The sequence below is a fragment of the Triturus cristatus genome, chromosome 9 (assembly GCF_964204655.1).
Source record: "Triturus cristatus chromosome 9, aTriCri1.1, whole genome shotgun sequence".
In the NCBI taxonomy this organism is placed as follows: Eukaryota; Metazoa; Chordata; class Amphibia; order Caudata; family Salamandridae; genus Triturus; species Triturus cristatus.
In genome coordinates, this window is record NC_140592.1 from 286138552 (window position 1) to 286163128 (window position 24577).

The following is a 24577-nucleotide window of genomic DNA, read 5'->3' on the forward strand; positions in this document are numbered from 1 at the left end:
CAGGATCTTCGGCCACTTCGGGACCTGAAACTCAAATCTCAATCTTTGGACCACGTCCGGCCCAAAACCACAAGACATCACCAATTCATTCCTGCAATCTAGCACACAACATACACCCTGTTGATACACATATCAGATTCCGTCAATCTCTGCCGGATTCCATCACTTTCCGTTCTCGGTCATTGGGCTCAATTTTGGGACTTTGGGGTTCTAGGTTCCACTTCATGTGCTAACCTTCCTACTCTGCTACCAACTGGAAGGGCCAGGCCCATAAATTCTTATTTTAAAATCAAAATCCGATGGTTCTTTTTAGCAGCATGGAAGCGTAGAGGGGAGAAAATTTGTTATTATGGCCAATCAAATCAACAAAAAAATCCTTTGGACACATAGTAACCACGGTAAGGTTAGTTAATTTATTACAAAGCCAGAAATAATTGGACATAAAGACACCTCAAGATGGGAGTGTAGAAATACATCAGAATTAGCATAAAGCCAAATCTGTGTATCCAATTGAGATGATGTAACATAAGTGATGGAGCAGGTAAAACAAAATGTTGTATACCTCCTCTATTTGCATAAAATTAATTACGTAATAATTCTAAGCATTAACTCGTACTAATTACTTTGAAGTGGAACATCTAACCAACCCTTTCACCTTGATAAACACAAGATACACGTGGGATTAAAATGCTAATTGCATGGCAGAACAACTAAATTAATTAACTGTGATACGCAAACTAACTTTAGAATGAGGTGAAATAGAGAATTGCATGATTCGTGTTGCTTTTGTGATGGTTTGTGCTTCCAGTGCTGCAAAATAGTGAGTATTATTGCTTTAAATGTTACTACAAGCTAGGAAAATACTAATATATATTGGGATTAGCGTGGGATTAAACATTAGGATCTTCAGTTCTATATTCTAATTACTGTTATGTCTGTTTTTGCTTAAGTTGGCATTCGGGCCTGCTAGGCCTCAGTACTTAAGATGGAGCTCCGAGGTTGCCGCCGTCATGTGAGCGCGATGACTACTACGCAGAATCGGATGGCTCTGGAGATCTCCAAATGACCTTAGCTCCTGTACCGGCATGTCCCTTGTCAAGGATAGAAGCATGGAGGGTTGCCAAGGGATGAACGGTGTGAACTACCAAGGGGACAATGACTTGTTTTACTTCGGAACTTTCGCCTGTGAACCGAAGAATACAGGACACATTTTATACTTTGCTATGCCAAGTCTCATGGAAAACCGTGGGACATGGGAAAAATGTAAGAAATTACAATTTGAATTGGACTGACCAATCCGAACAGTTTCTACCCCTAAAATTGTTGCATATTGATCTGGAGTAAGCGGGAAAAGGGTATAAAGACCCTTGTCCGCCCAGGGGGGGTGGTTCACTGGGATGATCGTCTATAGCGTTGAGTCTACGTTGAGCTGATGAAGATTTCCATGGTTTACCTTGGGTTTCTTTAAATTCGAGAGAGCGATTCCATTTGATGATTTGATTATTGCCGTGGGTTGGACAGTTTATCTTGGAGATTGTCGCAGAGACTCGAATAATCCTCTGTGTGATCGGAGGGTCGCCAATTTCGAGATTTTGGTAAATATAATGTAATGCGAAAACTATGCTTATGATCTAAAGATTTGATGTCTTCTTGAAATAAATCAGATTATGTTATATTTTGTAGCGCCTAAATGCTAATGCAGAACAAACTAATATTAGATAAACAAAATTTAGATTAATAAGAAATGAGTTTGTAATTCTTTAACTGAGTACCGGAATTTAAACAAATGTTTCATAGGCTTTAATTGTGTTTTAGCTGGTTCTAAATCACTATCAACCAGTCCAACTAATTGGTCCATCGACCAAGTGGTGGAGTGCCTTGATGTCAAAGTCAGGATTCTATAGGTGCAGATGTATATAATGTATATAATGTAAAGGAATTACTCCCGACAGGTAACAATGTACCCCCACATGTCCAGCGCTTTTTCTCCTGTGTACAGATTCGAGTGAGACGTATGTGTGTTGGTGTTATGGGCCCCACCAATGAATGATTGCATGAATGAGTTAGTGTGATGACGAGTCTGTGACATAGGGAGGATGTGTAAATTTGATCTTTCCGCTGGAGGATAAGCAAAACAAATAATTCAAGAACCAGAATGCAGAGGATCAAAAAGCATGGGGCAAAGTTTCCCTGCATCAAGGGTTGATGAGTAAAAAGCCTTAATCTATACCTACACTAACACTAAGATGACATCCCTACTTAAGCATCTTCAGAAAAAAAGAATAAAAGGTGTCAGCCTGTGGAGTCTTCCTAAGAGGTCTCCCCACAGTCAATGGGCCATGTAACATGAAGCTATTGAGAAAGAGCTTGTTCTAAGATGCTCCCTCTCCGAAGGCAGAATAAGAAGTGGGCACTTTCCCTACTCCCAACATCACATTATTTCAGGTATCTTTCCCAAGAGACTTTGGGGGGCACGCCATCTGCTCTGGGTACAATCCCAAAGGTAGTTTTCCATGGGATAGTGGAGTTCTTGTTTTGCAGCAGTTTGTCCTTGGTTCCAGCCCTTCTCCTGTGTGAAGCACAACAGCCTTGCTTTATCAACTCAAATTTATGATGTAACTTCTTCTCTCCTTTCCTAAGTAATGAAACAAAGACATTATTCTAGCTAACAAGAGTGCTTCTTTCACCTGCAACACAAAACATGAGAAAGAACAAATTCCATAGCGCACATGAAATTCAGCTATTAATTCTAAAGCAAGAGTTTCCAAGGAAATGCATTTCAGGCCTACAAGATTAAGCTAATATAAGAAAGCAGCATGTGAGCTTTACGAATTTGTATGAGAAAATAAAGCACATTCAATTGATACATTTACGTACATGTAAAACAATACGATCAAAAAACATTTCTAGGACATGAATAAACGTCAATTTCACCACACAAGTTCTTCATGTTAATGTTTTCTGCCAGTTACATTCACTTTCTACGTTAATTCTCCCCGTTACTTTTCAAAGACCTAAGCACATCACATTTCCAGTTAATGCATTTCACAATTCTTATACCTCATGTTAATACCACAAAAGATTATATGCGGGTGTGATCTATACATGTGATTATAAAGCATTCCTACGAGAAAATGTGATTACCGCTACATCACCCTTTGTGTGTTTTTCTTGCTTTTGCTCTCGAGAAATGTTCAATCAGGAAGAAATAAATAAGTGCCAGTCCACAAAAATGAGTGCCGGTGGCCCCCACTGGTAGCAACAGGCTCAAATTAAGCACAGTTTCTACCTATTTCTCAGTAAGCTTTCCGCACTACAGCTGGCATGCATGGCCAAGACTACATACATTTTGTATTGGTGCAAAAATTAAGCTCTGCTTGTTTGCACCATTTGTTTCTGATAGCAAAATAAATAGCGAATAGAGCATTTTACCCTGGGGTGTAGATGCCATTGATAAAGCAGGTGCAGGGGCACTAGAGACCAGAACCCCGTACGGGTCCACTGAACCCTAATTATACTGAATTTCATACAGCACCAGCCAGTTTGCCCATTTCCTTCCTTGAACTAGGGCCCAAGACACACTGGCTACACTACTGGTTTGCTCCAATATAACATATATATTTGCACGGGGCAAATCACGGAGCAAAGTGCATTTGCACATTTCTACATTTACGTGGAAATAAATGGAACAAATATCTTAGTATGAGCTTTCCCTTACTGATACTGGAGACAAAGTTAGGAACAAAGTCAGCTTCCTCTTGTCTCTTATTTTACGAAAAAAATACTGCACCATCAGTTTATCTTTTTTAATACATTGTATTAAAGTATCAAGATTTTTGTTTGCTTAAAGAGTGTTACAAACGTAACATATTTCATAAGTAAAAGTTGAACAGTTTGCACTTTGTCTTTGGAATATGTTTTCTCCATTTTTCCCTGGTGTAGATTTGTTTAAGTAACATGGACTGGACAAAATCTAAATGTTCTATTTCCTGTTACCCAATACACCAAAAATTAGAAAAATAACGCTTGTTGCATTTTTTTCTCTAATGTATATTTTACATGGGCTCCAGGATGGTGTTAGGGTAACATGAGGCTAGTGTCTGGAGGCAGCACAAGATAACACATGCTAACTGGGTATCAGTGTGTCACTAGGAGTAAATAACTTACTCTACCGACTTTAGTTTACATTCTGGCTTCACAGAGCACGAAGTTTCTGGGGTCAAATATTCAAATGCAACAGGAAAGCCATAGAAGACCGGGATTAAGTATTTTAAAGGGCATCCCTCGACCCAGCAAACTGAAATAAGCTTCGGCAAATCCAAGAGTTCTCGCCTATGAGACCTGTTGTCCATGTTTTTAATCATGTTGACCAGCTGCTGTGCAGCATTCGTGAAAGTTTTTTCTAAAAGTGCTACGATGCGGTAAGAGCTACCTCATAGCACTTTTTATTGCTGGCAGGAAGGATAGAGGGTTGGACGGAAGGCAACACAGACAGCAGAGGTTTGTGAGGCAAAAGCAACACGACACAGCCAGAAATGGCTGCATTACATTACTGCACGTTTTTTTTACTGCGGAGTGGGAGGCAACACGGAGGAAAGGGAGAGACAAAATGTAGACGAGTGGAAGGTCAACACGGATAGAGGAACGATGGAGTGAGGGAGAAACACAGACGGGGAGAAGTACACAAGAGAGACAGCTGAACAACAGGCACTCTTATAGAACGCGTAAATACAAACAAAAAGAAGCAGTGGAAAGACACAATTAAACTGTCCATGCTCGTGGAGAGGGATAAACATGGATATGAAGGAAACCTATGGCAATTGACCAATAAGCAGACCCACCAGCATTTCGTGATTTGCAAAACATTTGCAAAATCATCACTTTTGTAAAAAGGCTGCACTTTTTACAAAAGTGCCTGCAAAATCTGGTCCCACCGCGTGCACTTCGACCACTGCTTGGGACACGGAGCACGGAGTGAAGCAAGAACCAATTGCAGCTGGAGAAGCTCTATGATCAGAAAAAGAACAGCTCACACTAACAGAGCTATGCTCCTGTATGGCAGCCCCAGCGGGACAACCTCGACGCTGAAAAGCTTTGTGCGCCTCGGGGGAAAAAGCCGCCTGAATGTACACACAAAAAAATTGTGATGAAAATTACAAAGCGTGCTATTACACAGGGCAGTAAAATAAGGACTTCTCCACAAAATGGTAACATGCCTGTAAAGTAAATAAGGAATTGAGAAGTTACTTAACTGCCCCTCCTCTCTGGTCGCCCACCCTCCCTCTTCTAGGAGCAGAGACTCCCCAGCAGGCCAAGATCTCCACTGGTAAACTCTGCTAATGTGTTCAGGTATGAACAAAACCAGTCTGGTAACCTTGCAGCCACTTTGTCTTGGTTATTTATTTATTTTGATGGATTTTCACCATTTTTTTCTTCCTTATTAGGTCTCGCCTGAGCCAGCGCGCATGCGCTACCCTGCGAGGCTTATTGGAAGGACTTCTAACTTGGACTTCCAACTCCCAGAGCTTTTCCCCGTGTTTTTTTTTCCATGGCCATGCATTTGATTGGCCATTGCATAAGGCTTCCACAAAAGAAAGCACGCAAATGGCCAAAGGCTCGGGTATGCCCCGCCTTATCTTTAAATGTCTCCTCCCACAGCCCATGTGTCTCGGGAGCGAGCGCAGTCATCAGTGGCGCGCAGTGTGCCAGCTGCACGGCAGGCTGCGTTCCAGTATCAGGTTACTTCTTTGGGAAAGGTTTACTCCCAGAGCGTTTTGCTCTCGGGAGCCAGTAGCGGCGCGCAGGGGCCTCCTGTTTTTAATTAGCGTGGCCGCGGGCAGCCACGCTTGTTATTCTTTGCCAGGTTATTTCAATGGCTGCAACGTCGTGCGCGTGTCGAGTTGTACGCTTCGCTGTATTTTGTATACCACATTCCAGGGGCCAGCAACGGCGCGCAGGGGCCATCTGTTTTTAGTTAGCGTGGCCGCGGACGGACGCACATGTTATTCTTTTCCAGGTTATTTCAATGGCTGCAACACTGTGCGCTAGTCGAGTTGTACGCTTCGTTGGATTTTGCATACCACATTCCACTTGTGGTTTAAGCAAGGTGTACCCACACTGCCATACTGTAATAATGTGATATGATTGTGGTCCATCCACCCTATAAAAACACTATATTTGAAATGACGTACACCACCAATCCCACGGCCCGCTCTAGAGAGTCCCCTGAGTCCTTGATTCATGGCCATGCCTACTAACTGCATTTTTTGGTAAGCGTGAGGAGTGACGTCACGGGTCATAGAGAGCAGCGTGCTGACAAGGCTGGCGGGAAATACTGCACAGGTCTAAGTGGCAAGGACACCTACTGCGAGGGGGGCGGCTCTGAGGTCAATGATAACCTGGGGGATGATGCTCTCTGCCCCCCCCCACACACACACAAGCACACAGAGAGATACAGTTTCCGGTTTGTAGAGGTCACGTCTCCGACCAGCTTCGAAAGCAGTCAAGACATGGGGTACCACATGCGGGATACAGGAGGAGGGGTCCTGAACACAGGGTCAGAGTGACTGACTAACGGGGTGCTTGAATGCTGATGGAGAAAGTGAGGGAGAAGCAGGTGGGAAGGTGTGATCAACCAGTCACCTTTGACCCCCCTAGGAGTATGCAAATGAGGGCCTCTGCCCAGTGTCGTGAAAGACTCCTGTCGCCTTCCCACGTAAAGAAGACAACGCCTGCTCATAACTTCTCAGAGGGTCTCCGCTTCACCATACCACTCCACGCCACTTCACCTCAACTCTGCATAGCCCTCCAACCTTCCTCCACCGTGCAGTTCTCCATCACTTTCCCGACCACGCCCTGAACTGGTTGGTGCTTTTGTTCGCTCCACCGTGCTGTTTTCCGGGTCTCCTTTCCACCCCTCCTTTCGACCTGACCTTTACGCTCAATGCCTTGAATCTTCACAGGAGGTGCTAACATGTTTTGGGGGGTGGCTGTCACACACTGAAACCAAGGGAGAAGAATCTTTCAGGACAAGTGACAAAGATGTGCAGGAAGGTTAAATGAGGGACATGTCAAATTCTCCAGAGAGTTGTGACGTGATCGGAGAGTGTAAATGTAAATGTAAATGTTGTAAGCTTGTAAAGCGCACAGCTGCCCACCAACGGGGGCGTCCCGGCGCTGTGGACCGCTGGGGAACCCGTCCTGGCTATCCCTGTGAGATGGTCCCTTTCTGGGTATCTCCAAGGTGAAACCAGGCATCCCCGGCGTCTGTGGGGGGCCGTTGTAGAGATGAGGCAAGCTTAATGCCCAGGGTTGCCGAGTGTGTTCCTGGTTAGAGTAGGTACCGAGGCGAGAATTATCAAGTCCATTTTGACCCTGGTCCACGACCCTGCCGCGTCGGGAATTGAACCCTGGTCCATGGCCGATTCTCTGCTTACGGGTCTGCCGCCTCTACCTAGTGAGCCACACCTCTCCGATGTAACCAGAGCATGGTGGGGTGGGGGTACCCCTAAAACCCGGAGTGATCACCAGCTTTCTTCTCATTCCATCTCACGTGCTTCAGACACCACCCGGCTCCACCTCCCCTTTCTGATGCCGGCCTTCCTCACTTTCTTCATGTTTTCCCCTCCCTCTCTCCATCCCTTCCCCTCTCCCTCCCGCTCCCTCCCTCGTTCCCTCCCTCTCTCCATCCCTACCTCTCTCTGTCCCTTCCTCTCTCCCTCCCTCCCACTCTCTCTCCTTCTCTCTTTCACTTTCTCTCTCCCTCTCTCACTCTCTCTCTCTCTTCCTCTCTTCCTCTTTTCCTCTCTCCCTCCCTTCATCTCTTCCTCTCTCTCTCCCTTCCTTCCTCTCTCCTTCCCTTCCTCTCTCTCCCTCTCCCTCCCTTTCTCCCTCTCTCACTTCCTCTCTCCCTCCCTCTCTCCCTCTCTCCCTCTCTCCCTCCCTTCCTCCCTCCCTCCCTCTCTCCCTCCATTCCTTCTTCCTCCTTTCCTCTCTCCGTCCCTTCCTCGCTCCCTCCCTTCCTCTCTCCCTCCCTCTCTCCTTCCCTTCCTCTCTCCGTCTCTTCCTCTCTCCCTCCCTTCCTCTCTCCCTCACTTCTCACTTCTAGTATTCAACTGCCTCGGATCATGTGTTAAATATTTATAAGGTGAAAGCACACACAAGTTGCAGTAAAGCATGCCTTCTCCATTGATTGAGATCTTATGAGAGGTTTCCCCATGCCCTCTTCTCGTTTGATTCAACTGCAGGTACTGCTATCAACGAGGTGTTGGATCCCTTTATGTTAAATTGCATCTCTTACCAAACTTTCAAACACCTCTGGCAAAATACTTATAAGGTCCCAGAGACGAGACCTATTGTCTATGCCAATGCTTGTTTTATCTGTCCTGAGGATGCACTTTGCATGGGAAAAATGCAGTGGTGGCCAGCACAGGTAAGAGCAGTGGAGTGGGCCGGGGCGGGGTGGTGTGGGGGTCCGGTAAGTCGATTTACGACTGGAGAAGTAAAATTAAATTTAAAAAAAAACAAAACCACTTACCTTGTGCTCGCCGCATCGCCGGTTTGGCAATGCAGCAAGCGCAAGGTAAGTGGTTTTATTATTTCTTGTTATTTAATTTTACTTCTCCCATCATATGTCGAGTTACTCGACCCCCACCCCTTCCCACCCTGCCCCCGCAACGCCTCACCGGTCTCACCTGTGCCGACTGCTACTGGAAAAATGTCTAAAAAAGATGACATTTTTAAGCATTGTTCTTTCCTTTGTTGGATCCATTTCACTGTGGGATGAATGAAGGAACAGAGAGGATAAAGAGGGTAAGAGTAATTTCTCAGAGTCACAGTTTTCAGCATGTGAGGAGGAGCGAGATAGAGACAGAATGAGGGGAGAGAGAGAGAGAGCGAGAGAGAAGAGAGAGAGAGAGAGAGAGCGAGAGAGAAGAGAGAGAGAGAGAGCTGCCAGCGGCCTCAGTGCCAAAAGCAGAATATGAGTACAATAACTTGTGCCACAAAGATGTGCCTGCAATCTTTAAAAAAATGTTTTTTCATGGAAGCCTAGCTACAGCATCGACCAGTAATATTTACATGCAAAGAAGAGCCTGCCAAAAAAACAGTGCAGTCACCATCATTGAAAGAAGAGCTGGCTTCTTCCTTTGCTATCAAATATTATAAAACATAAAATATACTAAAACAGTTTATATTGATTTATGGCTGACAAGGAATGATTACAAGTAAAATAAAGTGCCGTAATAATCCTGCAAAATGTAAATTTTTGTGCCACAGAATTTCCATTTGTGTGCGGCAAAATGTGGAAATCTACGCCCCAATATCATGGGGGAGGGGGGGCGTATAAATAAGAAGCTATCAAGTGAGAAATACAATGGTAAGCAATGTGCGAACTCTAACCCCACAGTTAAAAAACAATCTGTCTCACAAGAGACAGTACATGTTCCATCTCAGGCTAGACTTAAAAAATAGAAATGTCGAAGAGAAGATTTAGTGTAACCTAGTGACACATTACTCCAGTTGTAACACTTACAGAAGACAAGAATGTCACCCAAGGACACAGCAGGGGCTGTAGTCAATGTTTGCTAGAATGCCACACTGGTAGTTCAGCCAGTGGTGGCTGCCACAAAACTCCATTGGGTAGTCGGGTGGGGGGGTTAAGGGAGACAGAATTTTATTTTAAATGTACCTGTCCTGCAGGCCATTTGTCGGTGTTCCTCTTCACTCCAGAGTGTCCCAGCTGTCCCAGGGACACCAGTATAACCAATCCAGACGCTGCTCTCATAGCATGAGAGTAGCACCAGGATTGGTCTGAGTGGCCATGTTTGCCGCTCGGACAGTGCCTTAGTGCCTGTGGCATTTCTCCAACCCGGCTGTGCAACACAGCCGGGTTGGAGAAACTCTAAGTGTGCATGTGTGTTTGGTCGACCTGAGACGGACGGCGAAACTGACATGGGTCGTATAGCCCCCCTGTTAGAACTGGGAGTCTCTAGTTGGCAGAGGTAGGTACCTTTGACCAAATAGGGACCCTTGCTTCTAGTCAGGGTAAGGGGCTACACTTCTAAGATAACCCCTGCTCACCCCCTTGGTAGCTTGGCACGAACAGACAGGCTTATCTCAGATCAGTGTGTAAAGCATTTGTGAACACATACAGTAATACAGTGCAAACACTACAAATGGATACCACACCAGTTTAGAAAAATAAGTAATCTTTACTAAACTTAACACAAGATCGAACAACAAAAATCCACAATACTGTAATCAAAAATATTCTTTAAAATGGCTGAAATAGCTTAGTTCAAGGTAGATGGTAAATGCGACACTTTACTCTCAAAGTACCTTAGATGTGTCACGCAAAACAAGCAAAAGTGTTGCAGGGAAGTTGATGCACCGTTCCTTACACTCAGGGGAGTGGATGTGTTGGTTCCTTACTGCTGCGCAGGGGAGTTGAGGCTCGCTTCCTTACTGTGTGGGGAGTTGCAGCTTTGTTTCTTACTGCGGCCCGGTGACGATGCGACAACATGGCGCCTCAATGCGATGTGGCGATCCGGTGCGATGTGACGAAATGGAGTCTTGATGCAATGCGACAACATTGGATGCGATGTGTGCACGCCCGACGGCCATGCGGCAAACTCGGTAACTTCTGAGCTGCCACAGGCCCTGCGATACGCTTCTCCGGTGATGCAACGGCAACCTCTGCGGTGGCGACTCGCTTCTCGGGTGATGCGACGCGCTTCATCGGTGATACGACGGCGAACAGCTGCGGTTGCACGCTTCTTTGGCAATGCGACGGCAACTGCTGCGGCAGCGACGCGCTTCTCCTCATTGCGTCGCGCTTCTAGCTCCCAGTGACACGCAGTCTTCTCAGAGGGCCCAAACAACAGTAGGCACCTCTCTGCAGGTAGAATTCCCAGCAAGGAAATTCAGGGGGAGCTGGTGGTGAATTCTTTGTGTCCCAGAACAGGAGTCAAGCTCAGCTTCAAGCCCGTGGAGATCTTCCTCAAGATAGTAAATGTACACACAAAGTTCCTTTTCTCCTTTCCTTGACAATAAAGTAACCACTGCAGGCCAACCCCAAAAGCACAGCACAGGGGCAGTCTCCTCCTTCAGCTTCTTTGGTTCTTCTCCTTGGCAAAGGTTTGTCTTGATTCCCAGAAGTGATCTAAAATTCTGGGGTCTGGGTCCCCCTTTTTATACACACAAATCCTTTGTCTCTGAAGGCAGAGAGTGTCTGTACCTAGTCCAAACCAGTTCTGGGTGCATTCTGCCAGTGCACAACTTCTTCCTTTGTCCGTGTGGGCCAGGGACACACCACAGGAGGTGGAGCCAGCATTGTGGAAGGCAGGCACAGCCCTATTCAGGCCCAGGTGCTACTCCTCCCACCACTCCCAATGTAGATAGGTCTATTCAGCCTAGTGCTGACTCACCCTGTCTCCTGGAGTCACCCCAGCCCCTGTCACTCACAAACCAGACATGCAATACACAACCTATCAGAGGTAGGCTGGATGGTTAGGTAAGAAAATACCTACTTTCTAAAAGTGGTATTTTCAAGCACAGAATGTTAAAACCAATTTCACTAAAAGATGTATTTTAGCATTCTGAGTTCAGGCATACTAAATTTGAATTTCTACCATGTTCCCTGGGTCAGTTATGATTATAAGGTGTTATAATCAAACTGCCCATTCTGGCCTATGGGGACAGGTAGCCTTGCAATAGTGAAAAATGAAATTGGCTGTAATTCACTATCAGGACATGCCACACACATCAGGGCATGTCCTACCTTTCATATACAATGCCCCCTGCCCATAGGTGTACCTTGGGCCTACCTTAGGGGTGACTAACATGCAGAAAAGAGGGTGCACTTGCCAAGTCGACATGGCAGTCCCAGACTGCACACAGGCTCTGCAATGGCAGGCCTGAGCCTTAGTTTACAAGCTGCTCCTGTGGGTGGCACAACCAGTGCTGCAAGCCCACCAGCAGCATTTGATTCACAGGCCCTGGGCACAAATGGTGCACTGTACTAGGGTCTGTCAGGTAAATCAAATAAGCCAATCATGGAGTCACTAAGCATAACAACAATTTACAAAGAGAGCATATGCACTTTAGCACTAACCAGCATTGAAATAGTGCCCAGAGTCATAAAACCACCAACAACAGGTCAGACAAAATATAGGAGGAAGGCAAAAAAAGTTCAGGGATGACCCTGCAAAAAGGGCCAAGTCCAACACCCCCCCATTGTGTAACATTGGTTGGCTTTATTGTCACTCTCATTTGCTTGCTTCTTTTTCAATGCCTTTCTATGTCTCAGCTTGTTCATCTTGTGTCTATCTCTCCCTGGAGCATAGATTCTTTAGTTATGTTCTTCCACTGCTCACTTTTTGGGAACTGCTTTTTAAAATTACTTAAGTACTCCAGTAGAGTGCATTTGTTTACCAGTTGTCTCCCCTGTGTGCTTGTCTTTGCCCCAGCTCTCCGTGTTGCGTTTGCTCCTCCGTGTGCTTCTCCCCACTGCTTTGTGTTGCTCTCCCTCACCCATGTGCTTCTCTTCTCTGTGCTCCATGTTGCTTTCGCCTGTGTGCTTCTACGTTTGCCCTCTTGTTGCAACCCGCTTCTTGTGCTTCTTTTCCTTATAACTCCCCACAACCACTTTGCCGACCCACTCCTCTGTTGTCCCCACCACTCCCCTACATTACCTGATTCTATTTTATTTATAATTATTTTTGGGGAGAATGGATAAAAGTGCTTTAGAAATAAATGTGCTTTCAAGCGTTTTCATTTTTTTTGTATTTACTGATCTATTTCAGACGCATACGTCATGACACGTGTGTGCCTACAAAATGACATGGACGCGTCATTGCGCCTTTTTTCGCCAATGCTGTACAGAATGAACAAAATGCATTGGCAGAGCCAATAGGTTTGAAAAGCATGACTGCACCGCATTCTGTCTCTTAGAGATGGAAAAGAGGAAACACAGCAGACCCTTGCAGCACAATACAGCTGGAATCACAAAGGAGTGCTGACTCTCTAACAAATAATTAATAGCACTGCTTTTAAAAGCCATTACAAAGGTAATGCAGCCTTCAACCACAAGAAAGCCTTTCGAGACAGCTCCAGCAATGCACTGCCTCACAAACAATGAAGCAGCAATTTGTAAGTTTCAGTGAATTTGAATCACACTGACACTTTTTTTTTTCAACACTCACAGTTCCAGAGTTCAAAATGAACAAACTTATGTGCAATACCTGAGGCGATAAGACTTGAAATCACTTTTTATTTTATATTTGTCAAGTTAGAACAGTGATAAATAAGCCAGTATTATGCTTCCTGATAAAGCATATATTAACATGAAAGTAAAGCCCCATATTTACTAAACTTGAGCCTGCGCACTCGTGTGCTTCAAAGCAGTGTTACATGACACAAAGGGACATATTTACAAAAAAATGACGGAGCGCGGAACTGTGCCAAATTTGGCAGCGCCGCGCTCTGACATTCTGAAAATGCAGTTATGCACCCTATTCACAGGAATAGGGTGCACCCCTGTGTTTCTCCTAGAAATGGAGTAAAATAAATTGCCTGACGCCAGCGTAGGCACCCAGTCGCTGTGTTGCAAGGGTGTCTGCGGTGCAGTAACAAATGTATACGTGCAGGAAGGGACAACTTCCTGCACATAAACAATCAATAATGGCACTTTGATCTTTCTCTGTATGCTGCAGAATGCAGCACATAAGGAAAGAGGAAAAACACGAGGAGAAATTAATAATGTCTCCTCGTATCACCATTCTAATGCCTGATATTCTATGGCGTTCGTGTCTGGCACTGTCTAGGCCATGTAAATCTGGGGCAGCTTAAAAAAAAAATCAATGGGTGTTGCAGTGGAATGCCCAGAGCTCTGCCGAGAGATTTTTATACGTATTGCAAAATACGCCCTGCCCTGTTCAGGACTCATATTTCAGTTCGATAGATAGTGAAGTGCGTTCCCTCCTGTGGGAAGGTGGCCCTCCAAGGATCACCCTCAATAAACTGACCCTTAGTTGGTAGGACGGGGGGATTGCCTTGCCCCAAATCAAAACGGATTATAGGGCTGCTCAACTAGCAACAGTGAACCAATGGGTCCACCAACCGTTAACAGAGCCGGCGTACGAGATGGACTGGCTGGCGCTGCAGCCGAGAGGATATCTCCACATCCTCTATACATAACCACGGCGGCTAACGCAGGAGGGCCCCATGGCGGTGATGGTGCGCCAGCGGCATTCGACTCTCTCCAAGCTGGGGTGGAAGCACAGGCTCAACAAAGCCACGCCACTTTGGGACTCCCAACAACTGGACGCCTCACATTTGAGAAAAGGTTTCGCCAGGTGGGACTTAATAGCATTTCGAGGTTGGGAGACCTTCACACAGGTGTAAAAATACTATAATTTGAACACCTACAAAAAACATATGAACTGGCTGGGATGGAGTACTTCTGCTACTTGCAAATCTGTCATGTAATACAGGCAGCAGTGCCTCGGGGAGCTGAGCTCTTGGGGTCATCACCTCTGGAATGTAGACTCCTAGAAGAACATCTGGCCCGAAAGGCAATCTCGCTTATCTATCGAAAGCTGATTAACAACTTACCAGACGCGCTTACAGTCCTGAAGGAGTGCTGGGGGAGGACATACCTGACTTGCAAGAAGAGGACTGGCCTGAAGCATTAGCCTCCCCGCGGGAAGTAGCAATCAGGGCCCGGTTCAGATGAGTCCAGCTCAAAATACTGCATAGGGTATACATTTCCCACACTACACTTGTGAAAATGGGACGTGGGGAGGTGGGGTCGTTTTATCATATAATATGGACATGTTGGGCGATTCAGGATTACTGGCATAAGGTTGTGTCATGTATGTCGGGGTGGTAGGAGATGAGCTTACACTATCGTCCAAGGGGTGCTTGTTAAATGTGTGGGAGGACACAAACCTGGAACAAACAGACCAAACTTGGGTTACCCTGGGTTTTATGCTGGCAAAAAGTAATGTAGCGCACCACTGGGGAGCTGCCCTCCCGCCTACACTTTCCGATTGGAAAAGAGACTTGGACTGGTGCATGGTGATAAAGAAAACCATCTATGTAAAAAGACGATGGCCCAAGAAATGGGGGAAAATTTGGAACAAATGGAACAAATTTAGGTGGAACCCATGTACGCCTCCTTTGGGTGAAACAAAATTGTCTACAGCCCACTTGGGGACTATTTGATGAAACTATTGATACGACTGTGGGTAAAGAGTACAATATCCCGGCAAGGCTCATTGGGGACCCCTGTGGTGGGAGGCGGTGGTGTTTGGTTGTGTACATATTAATGATAATGTAGGATGTGTTTCTGCTCTGTTACGATAATAAAAAATAAAAAAATCTAAATAACGCCTTGTAAATATATCACAAAGTGGGGCCAACAACTGCTCCATTCAACCTTTGTGTGCAAAAGCTTTGTGTGCAGCAAAACTCCTGATTATCTGTGGAAATTGGATGCAGTGAGGCGGGAACAGCACAAGCACACAAAGTCAGATCAGCTACAGTCGTCTGTCTTCCTAGCACCAAATAAGAACATATGCGAACAGTGAGCACATGGTAAATTGTGTGATATATCTATGCCCAATAGCTGTAATTTTTTCAAAATTACAAATAGAATGTGATTGCCCAAGAGCGGTTGTCTGCAATGCAATGCAGTGTACTTAACTGTATGACACGGGTACAAACCACACACAATGCCACTCGCATAGATTTGAAAAACACTTGACAATCTATGCAAAATGAATGCAAATAGGCAGAGACAGTGCAAACACACTGAACATTGCATGCAAAGTCAGTTCAAATAATGTGACGCATAATAGCATTACCTGGCCTAGCACGAAATCCTAGCACCAAATGAAAACAGGTGCAAACAATAAGCAAAAACGTAGGGGCTAGTTACGACTTTGGTGGTGCGGGAGTAGGGCGGCATGCCACTGCCCCGCTCCCACATTGTCAAAGTCAACTGCCTGCCAGATTAGGAGTTTTCTCCTTCTCTGGCGGATGGTACTTTGGTGTTCCCATGGCCACCATGGGAATGCCAAAGCAAGTTCCTAGTACACGGCATGGACTGTTAAGTCCATCGCAGGTAGGAACTGCCCATGCATGCAGAAAGGGGGGAACACCATGTGCCCCCCTTGCATGCATTCCCATGGCATGAGGCACCAGGGGGCAGGGCCCCCTTAGTTTCCTCATGGCCAGCAGTTTCATGGCATGAACACCGCCATGAGACCGCTGTCAGTGAGGAAACTCGTAATATGCTTGGAAGGGCAGCAGCAGCCCTGCCCAGCATGTTGCAGCCTTGCACCACCATGCCATTGCCAGGGACCGTTGTTCCCTGGTGGTGCCGTGGAGGTATGACTGCGCCATAGTTGTAATACAGCAGTCGGACCACTGGTGCGGCGGTCCCCGACCGCCACCACACCTCCACCACAGGTTTGGCGGTCCGATGGACCACTGAACTCATAAACAGGCTCTAAATCATGTGGTATTTCCTTACATAATAGGTGTAATTTCTGCACATGTACATAAACAACGTAAATTGCCCCTGAGGTGTTGTCTGCAGTGAGATATTTGTACTGAGGGTGTTCCTTGAGTTGACTGACTGACTCAAGGCATCACTCACACGCTTAAGCGTGATGTGGCCAATGCTAATTGTGTTTATCATCACTCAACTAGCACATTTTTTGAGGAAGCATGTCCAATGACATCACTAGTGTGCAATGTATAGTAAATAGGGCGCTGAAAGTATTTTTTCCATTCACACAACGCAATGCTACAGGTTTCCTTGCGGTTTGCAGGAATCTTGATAAATCTGGGCCCATGGGTTTAAATCTCGGTAAGGAATCCATGCTTCTGAGGTCTGTAAATTGAACATCATTACATAAGGTTATAGTAGTATCTGTCATTCACAGCACTTCAGAACAGCGGAATTGTGTTAAAATGCTAAACAAGATAGTATATCTAAAATAAGGTATTATAATCAGGGAAGTGTGAATGTGTGTAATAATGCAAAAATATGGAAACCTTGTGCATAATTATGGAAACCTTGTGAATAATTATGGAAACCGTGTGCATAATTATGGAAAATGCAATTCTGTTATTGTGTGCAAAGACACATTGAAACAAAAGCACAGCGAACAGGCAAATGTGTTCTGTTTTTCCTATGCGTTCGCAGTTTTAACGTGAATAAGCACGTAATTACAATAAATGGTGTACTGTAAAATTTTGAAATGATGCCGATCTCCACCATATGCAGACAGCAGCATGGTTTCAGCGTGGTCCCAGCAGATCTGAGAACTCCAAAGCACAATCATTATCTAATGGCTCATGGCATGCAGGGTTCATATTTGGTTTGATGGGGGTGCATGATATGTGGCGGATAGTGTTGGGTATGAGAAAATGGTGTAAGAAAGTTCAAAGAGAACTAATGAAGGGAAACTGGAGAGAAAGTAAATCTAACTATTTCATACAGTGAAAGTAGACTTCAAAGAAGGAAAATATGGAAACCAATGTTATCCTATAGGAAATTTTTTAAAAAGTTATTTAAGCAAGACGAGCCTCATAGGTAGGCAGACTCATGATGATGCATGTAGTTGGATAACGGGCAGCCATTTCTCACCCTCGTTTCTTCCTTTTGGTGCTTTCCAGAGCTGTTTTCTCACCAGCGGGCAGTGCTGCGGGCACAGTTCGAAGGTTTCCATGGCCTTGTAATGAGGGTCTTGGAGTAGTTGGTAAAAGCTCACAGGGGAAAGAAGGGCTGGCTAGACCTGGTTCCTGCATTTTTCTCTGGATGGTACATTTTATTCTCTACAGTTTCAGAAAAGTTCACCATTTTTGTTTGGTAACTTTTTATTTCTGATCGGTGATAACCACTCTTTGCAGGAGTATCAAAGTTGAATCTTGTGAACTCTGTGCTGCAAATCAGCTAGAAACCTAAAGTATGACTGCTGTATGACTAGTCATTAACTGCTATGAACTTTGAAGCAGGAATTAACAGAATTCATCAATATGGCCAAGAGCGGGGCCTTTTCTCCTGGACTTGTGGCCATGAGTGGTTCTTGGGCACGATCAATTGGATACTGTCAATTAACAGTGGCAGCCTTGGTCCTTTACATTAATGCATTCAAATTGGTTGATTGAGTTACTCCCTTGCCCACTTAGCTCTCTACGGATAGGCAGAACAAGCCATCAAGCTAATCCAAGAGGTAGAATAGGGCTTAGACATCAGACATTGTATGGCACCAATAAATAAATACAGTAAACCTAAGGTCCAGCCAGGGCTAAAAAAAATACAAAATGGATATTTTAATGAAATTTTGGAAATGCACCTGTGCATTTAAAATAAGGAACACAAAAGGTCATTACATATTCTGGAGGGAAGCTATCACCCTAACCTATTAATCAGTAAAACACCATATTACAAATAATACTAAGGCCATTGGACATCGCTATCGTAAGGGGAAGATTCTCAGTTATCAACTGAGTCTTGGTTCCTCCTGTGTCCCAGTGCTGGTCAATTGGAAAAAAATTATCTCATGTCTGTTGTAATGCATCTGCCTTACTTTCTAAGTCACCCTAGATGCAAGAAGAAACAATGCAATGGGATTGAGCCCAAGTGTCAGATAATCTGTCAGAAATGACAGGGAGATGGTGACTCACTGTGCCACCCTAAAACCAACCTACCAAATAAATATTTTAAATAAATATTTTACAGGCAGCAAGAGAGATGCAGGATGCCAGGCGACTCTTCCTAAAAGTCATGATGTCTGGTGTTCCAGGTTTACCAGTTTTTTTATGGTCAGTGTTTGTGATACTTGACAGCTCAGGAGAGACCACTTAGTCTTCTGACTGGGTTGGTGGTGAATGCTCATAAAAGCAGACTACACGTGCTACATTTGGGTTAGCACCCACAGAGTATCCTGTGGGTGAACCAAAATTCAGGAGTGGGTCTCTTAAAAATACCTGGTTATGGTCAGGCTTTTCAGTTCATGCGGCATCCAAGGAATATGTGACACTGTCTGGATCCACCAGATCAACAATTGAGAAAATTGAACTGATGATTTAGGATACAAGTCTGACACTGGCGTCAAACAGCAACATCTTTGCAACCATTAGAACCTCAGAGATGGTTACACAGTTCTGGATTTGGTTGAAATGACCTCAGCCAATGAGGCTCTACCCCAGGCCTATTGTGAAGATTACAATCGTACATGCCCCTCTCCTCTCCGGCAGGAAAATTGGTACTGCAGGTTCCCACTGAGGCAAGTAACCGAATGTGAGAGATGGAGTGATGCAGGCTTACATCACTGAGAATCAACAAATGATCTCTGCATATACTTTATAATTGTTTTGGCTTCAGCATCAAAAGTCAAAATCTAAAGACTTTTGGCTTCTGCTTCAAACAACAGTGATGGGAGGAATGTTTGAATTCATCTCAGCCACTGCTTGGGCGCCATTCCAGAACATTGTTTTTCGCCACTATGTCACTCTAGATAGAGACCGGCATATTCAAACCAGTTGTGGTCCTGCTTCAATAGGAAAGGTTTAGGAATGGGTACTGCAAAGGGGTAGCAAGGAGATTTTAGGGTTTAGGAATGGGTAGTGCGTAGGGTCAATAAAGAGTTTTTAGGGTTCAGGGATGGGTAGTGTATAGGGGTAGTCTGTCTGATTTCTGGTAATGTTCAAGGGGTCCATAGGTTGTAGAGTGAAATTGCTGTACATGGTAGCGAGCTTGCTGCAGAAAAAGACTGAGAGGTCATCGCACATTTTTGGGGTTGGGCTGATGTTGCTAACAGCTGTTGCAGACCTCTTGAAATCCTTGACAGTGGCAAAGATGTGTTTACTGCTTTTGGAGATGGAGGTGTTATATTCAGCTAGAGCCTTTCCTTTGGTGTACCGGATTTGCTGGTGGGACCGTCTCAGGGTGGATTTGAACATGTCTCTTTCCACTTTTGCCTGACCTGTTCTCCAACTCCGTTCTAGTTGTTTGCAGTGTCTTTTGGTCATTCTGAGATGTTCCGTGTACCAGCTGGCCTGTGTTCTTCTTTAAGGGTTGAAAGGGGTATTTAGGGTTCAGGGATGGGTATATTCGATGGGTAATAAGACATTTTTATGGTTCATGAATAAGTCGTCTCTAGGGTAATAGGAGTTTTTAGCGTTCAGTGGTCCCGGACATCGTAGACACAGTGTGCTAGACTCAGGCTGCGTCGGATCTTCGGTCTTCAAACAGGCGCTGCATCGATTTCTTTGTGTACATGTTTGTGTGATCATGGGTGTGTGCTCCGTTGTGTGCCTGGTAGAGCGAATGGCGGGCATCATTGGACTCTACGTATCTCTGATCTAAAAGAATGGTGGCCACCTGTGCTCCATCTTGGACTGAGAACCTGCCCCTATACATTCTTGCTTCCTCCTACCTTATAAAATGTGTATCTGTGAGTGTGGGAAGGTTCCAATCAGCTTTTTTAAATAGCCACAGACTCTTGCGCAATGGAGAACGGGCTTGTGAGTCATAGAACTATGAAACCCCAAACAAAACTGCTCCATTTAAAGAGAGGTGGGGGACTCAAGGAAGGCATGAGACAAGGTCGAATCAGAGACCTGGCTCTAGCTCTGGCTCAGCTCAAGGTCCTCTTAGACCCTTGAGCCCAAATTAGACCAGCTTTCATGCATTCATGCATTTTCTGCCTGTCTCCCACGCTCTAACCTCATGTGCCAAAATGTAAAGACAATGTATTAATGTTTGATGTAAAACAGGAGAGAGAAAGAGGTACCCATCTCGTGGCTCAATCCACAATGTTAAACCTAAAAACCTGGGATCGGTCTAGGGTTCCCTGCTTGACAGAATTGTTTGATCTTAGGAAAATATTTTTTTCACCATGTCTCATTTTTAGCTCTCACCTGGAGAGCATGCTCGAGAGCTCTCACTTGCATACGATATTGTGCTGAACAAGGGGCTTGGAGCCCACCCCTTGCTTATGATTCATGGACTTCACTGTCACTCTCATTTGCTGCCTTCTAATTTGGGAGATTGAACCAGCTTCACTTCCTCTTCTTTTGGCTGTAGCATGGACCAAGTACTGATTGCTTCATCTAGATTAGAATCCTTTCACTGCTGGGGCAGTTTGAAGTACTGTTTTTTTCTTTATTTTCTTTCTCCTTTTACTGCCGGCCTTGTTTCTTCTTCCCCTCTCACTTCTTCCGCACCCTCTTCATGTTGCTACTTCCCATTCCAACCCCCCACAGCCAAATTGCTTATTCCATTCTTCCCCTGACCCTCCCCTGGTCTATGTTGCTTATTTCTCTCCCACCCCCTGTCCATATTGTTTCCCCCCTACCACTTTCATCCATATTGCTTGTTTCCTTCCCAATCCCCCACTCCCCCGGCTGTGCTACTTATTCCCATCCCACCTACTGCATGTGCTCCTCTCAACCCCTGCCACTTGTGAGAGTGTTGCTTAGTCCACTCTCACCCCCCTCTTGCTTATTCCACACCCCAACAGCCATAAGGAAGAAAAGCACTATGACGTGGCCAGCGCTGCCCGTCATATCAGGGATTCTTTGCCATCCCATTCCCTCCTACCACCTGCCTTGTCTCTGCTCTCCCTGCTAATGTGTTGCCTCATCCAACGCTACTTTTAAACTGTGATGACTACTGACAAATGAGCTTGTATAAATGGAAACATAGCATGAAATGAATAGGCCTGGATGGAGTCTGCATAGCCGAGCTACGAGGAACTCTGCGAAGTGGAAAAAAAACTCCACAGCGCTATACTGAGCTCTGCTAGCGGGAGGAGTAACCGGCTCCTCCTGTAGCATGTACTGCATAAGGGTGGTAAGGATACCAATAGCTAGGACAGAGGAAACTGCTAATCCAGAGACACTGGGAAATCTGCCGCTGACCGCGGCCCCCGCAGGGGGCCAATCGGCGGTCGGCGCCTTAGTGGCCCCGGGGCACCGGTCACCCCTCCCCACCCCCTCCCAATGGGGGGGGCAGGGACGCAGACCGGAGCCCCCCCTCCGTTGGCAGGGCCGGAAGTGACGCGCAATGCGTGTCACTTCCTGGCCCAGGTGTGAGGGGGAGGCTATTTAGCCTTCCCCCACCCTCACTGGCGACCTCTTTGTCGCCCACCTCGCCTTTTGATCGGTCGGAGTCTCTTTCGGTCGTCGTCCTCGTCGCTGCGATCTCGGCCCTACCACCATCATTCGTTTTCACGAACAACGGTGAGTCTTGCTCTACCCTTCCCGCCCGTCCCCGTCCCTGGGCAGTACCAGGTCGACGGGGCCCTGTGGCTCGGTTGGCCACGGGTGGGGGGGGCCCAAGTGCGGCCATGGTGGCTCGATGGACGCTTAGTCAGGGACGTGGCGTGATTGCGGAGGCCCTGGCGGTGCGCGGGAAAGGGCGCAAAATTTATGGTGTGGTTCGAGGGGGGAGCGGCAAGGTCGAGGTGGCGGTTCGAGGCTCGGCAATCACGCTGGGCGTTCTGTGATGCTGGGCAAATCCATTCCACAGCCACGGTGGCTTGCTGTCTTAGTAGAGAGGCCGGCAAGCAAATGGGCACCACGGTGGTCGAGTCTCACTCTTATGGGACGATATGGGGCGTACTGGTTGCAACGCAATGAGAGCCAGCACAGCAGGGAATGCCGTCGACTGATCTCCCCGTGCCTAACAAAGGTGAATGTGCCCGGCTGTATGGCAGCTGGTCCTACATAAAGCGCCGACATGCTTCCCTTGCGTTTCACTAAGGTCCGGTCAGGGACACACTAATTGAATCGTGTAACCGTGCGTCTGCCGGCCTTTCGTCCCCTGGGGGCGTGTTTGCCAATAATGGCGGACCTTGCGCAAGTGAGGGTATATGGGAGCGGCTGGCCGGCCGCTTTCTGTCAGTGTAAATGCTCCCCCCCCTCCCCCCCCAAGGCTACGCTGACGGGAACTCTGCAGTCTGACGCTTCAAGACTCGTTTTATCCTGCGCCGGTCAAGGGCGCATTCTGGCACAGGGAGCTGAAATGACCAGCAAATCCGTCCAGGCTGCGGGGGGGACCCGCGCCATGGGGGCCAGCTATTTTGAATTATGTCCCGATCCCATAGATCGCTGGAACTCGAAACGATATCCCAGCGCCCCACATGCGCTCCGGCGCTGTAAGCATTCTCTAACTCGTAGTCCGTCGGAGAGCCGGGGAAGCAGAAGGGGATGAAATGGGGGTTCATAACCGCACCCTGCACAGCCATCGCTCCCCGTCCTTTTAGTAAGGTTCGCTTTTGTTAATTGCAACGTCTTGTTGCTTCAGGTGCCCATATCTCGGGTTTCAGCGCTGCTTGTTCCTCGGCCACTGAGCCTGTTAAAAGTTTGCCAAAGCTATCTATCAAACGGCTCCGCGGTGGTCCGCTGCAGAATGAAAGATCCTGTGGATCCGACGGAATGCCGTCGATGTCCTGGTCACCCCCCCCTTTTGCAAATGCAGGCACGGTACTCAGGCTGGCGCTACCTGAGCGCACCCGATCTCGTCCAATCTCTGAAGCTAAGCAGGGTCGGGCCTGGTTAGTTCTTGGATGGGAGACCGCCCGGGAATACCAGGTGTGGTGGGCACTTCCAATACCTTTGACCGGCCTCTGGAAGGCCAACAGGCGACTTGCCAGCTTTGCAGTGGCTGTATCGTAGCCAGTGCGGTCTAACTGTGGCGTGATTACGGCTTATTGAAAACTTGAAACTTTAGGGGCAGTAAGGTGCCCGGGCTAGCTAGCCCGCTCGGCTGCCACGGTGGGAACCTGCTTGTGGGTCCCGATCGGGTGGTGGGCTCGAGGCTGGGCCCAGTGGTAGGCAGCGTGCCCAGTACCTGGATGTATAACGTAAATAGGGCACTCATGTAAAGCGCTCCAATACCTTTGGATCGATCGCGCGCTATATATAATTATGCAACGAGATTGTATCGGGGCGGCCTGGGTCCAACAGGTAATCGTGCTGCCTATATACGAAGATCCATGACACCAGTGCATGCACGGTTCGTAGGTTTTGCTCCAATACACTCGATCTTGTAATTGTGGACGAAGCGCCCAGTGCCTAGATGTGTAAGGGAAATACGGCACTCATGTAAAGCGCTCCAATACCTTCGGGTCGAGCTTGCGCTATATAATTATGCAGGGAGATTGGTAAACGGGACTGCCGGGGGTCGCGGGCGGTGCCATCCGCGTGGTTGCGGCCTAGATGTAAAGGGTATCCCCCCATCTGAGGTTGTCCGTCGGCCGCGTTGCCGATAAAGGCGTGGTATCGCAGGCTGCTAGCCTAGTGGCGGCGCCAACTCCCTGTGATCCTGGCCTAATGATTGAAATTATTGACTGAGTCGTGTGGGTCCGGGTGGGGCATGGAAGATGTGGACCGTAGGCTGCTGTGCCGCCAAATGTGCGGAAGACAAATTGCGCGCCTGGTTAAGGTTTGAGACTGATTCGAGGTACATCAATCCCATCACGCCGCGATGGGTTTCACGTGATCTTGCCCCACCACGCCAGGTAGCTGTTCGTGCGGGTCAGCAGGCGCTGGTCAG

General features: G+C 46.7%; 1 long non-coding RNA gene across 1 annotated transcript in view; it reads right to left on the reverse strand.

The window, feature by feature from the left end:
• Positions 1–442: 442 nt before the first annotated feature.
• Positions 443–24577, reverse strand: part of LOC146797756 (uncharacterized) — an 84284-nt gene continuing 60149 nt past the window's right edge. Inside the window, exon 4 of the long non-coding RNA XR_014968527.1 lies at positions 443–2635. This is a non-coding gene — a long non-coding RNA (uncharacterized LOC146797756). The remainder of the gene's footprint in view (positions 2636–24577) is intronic.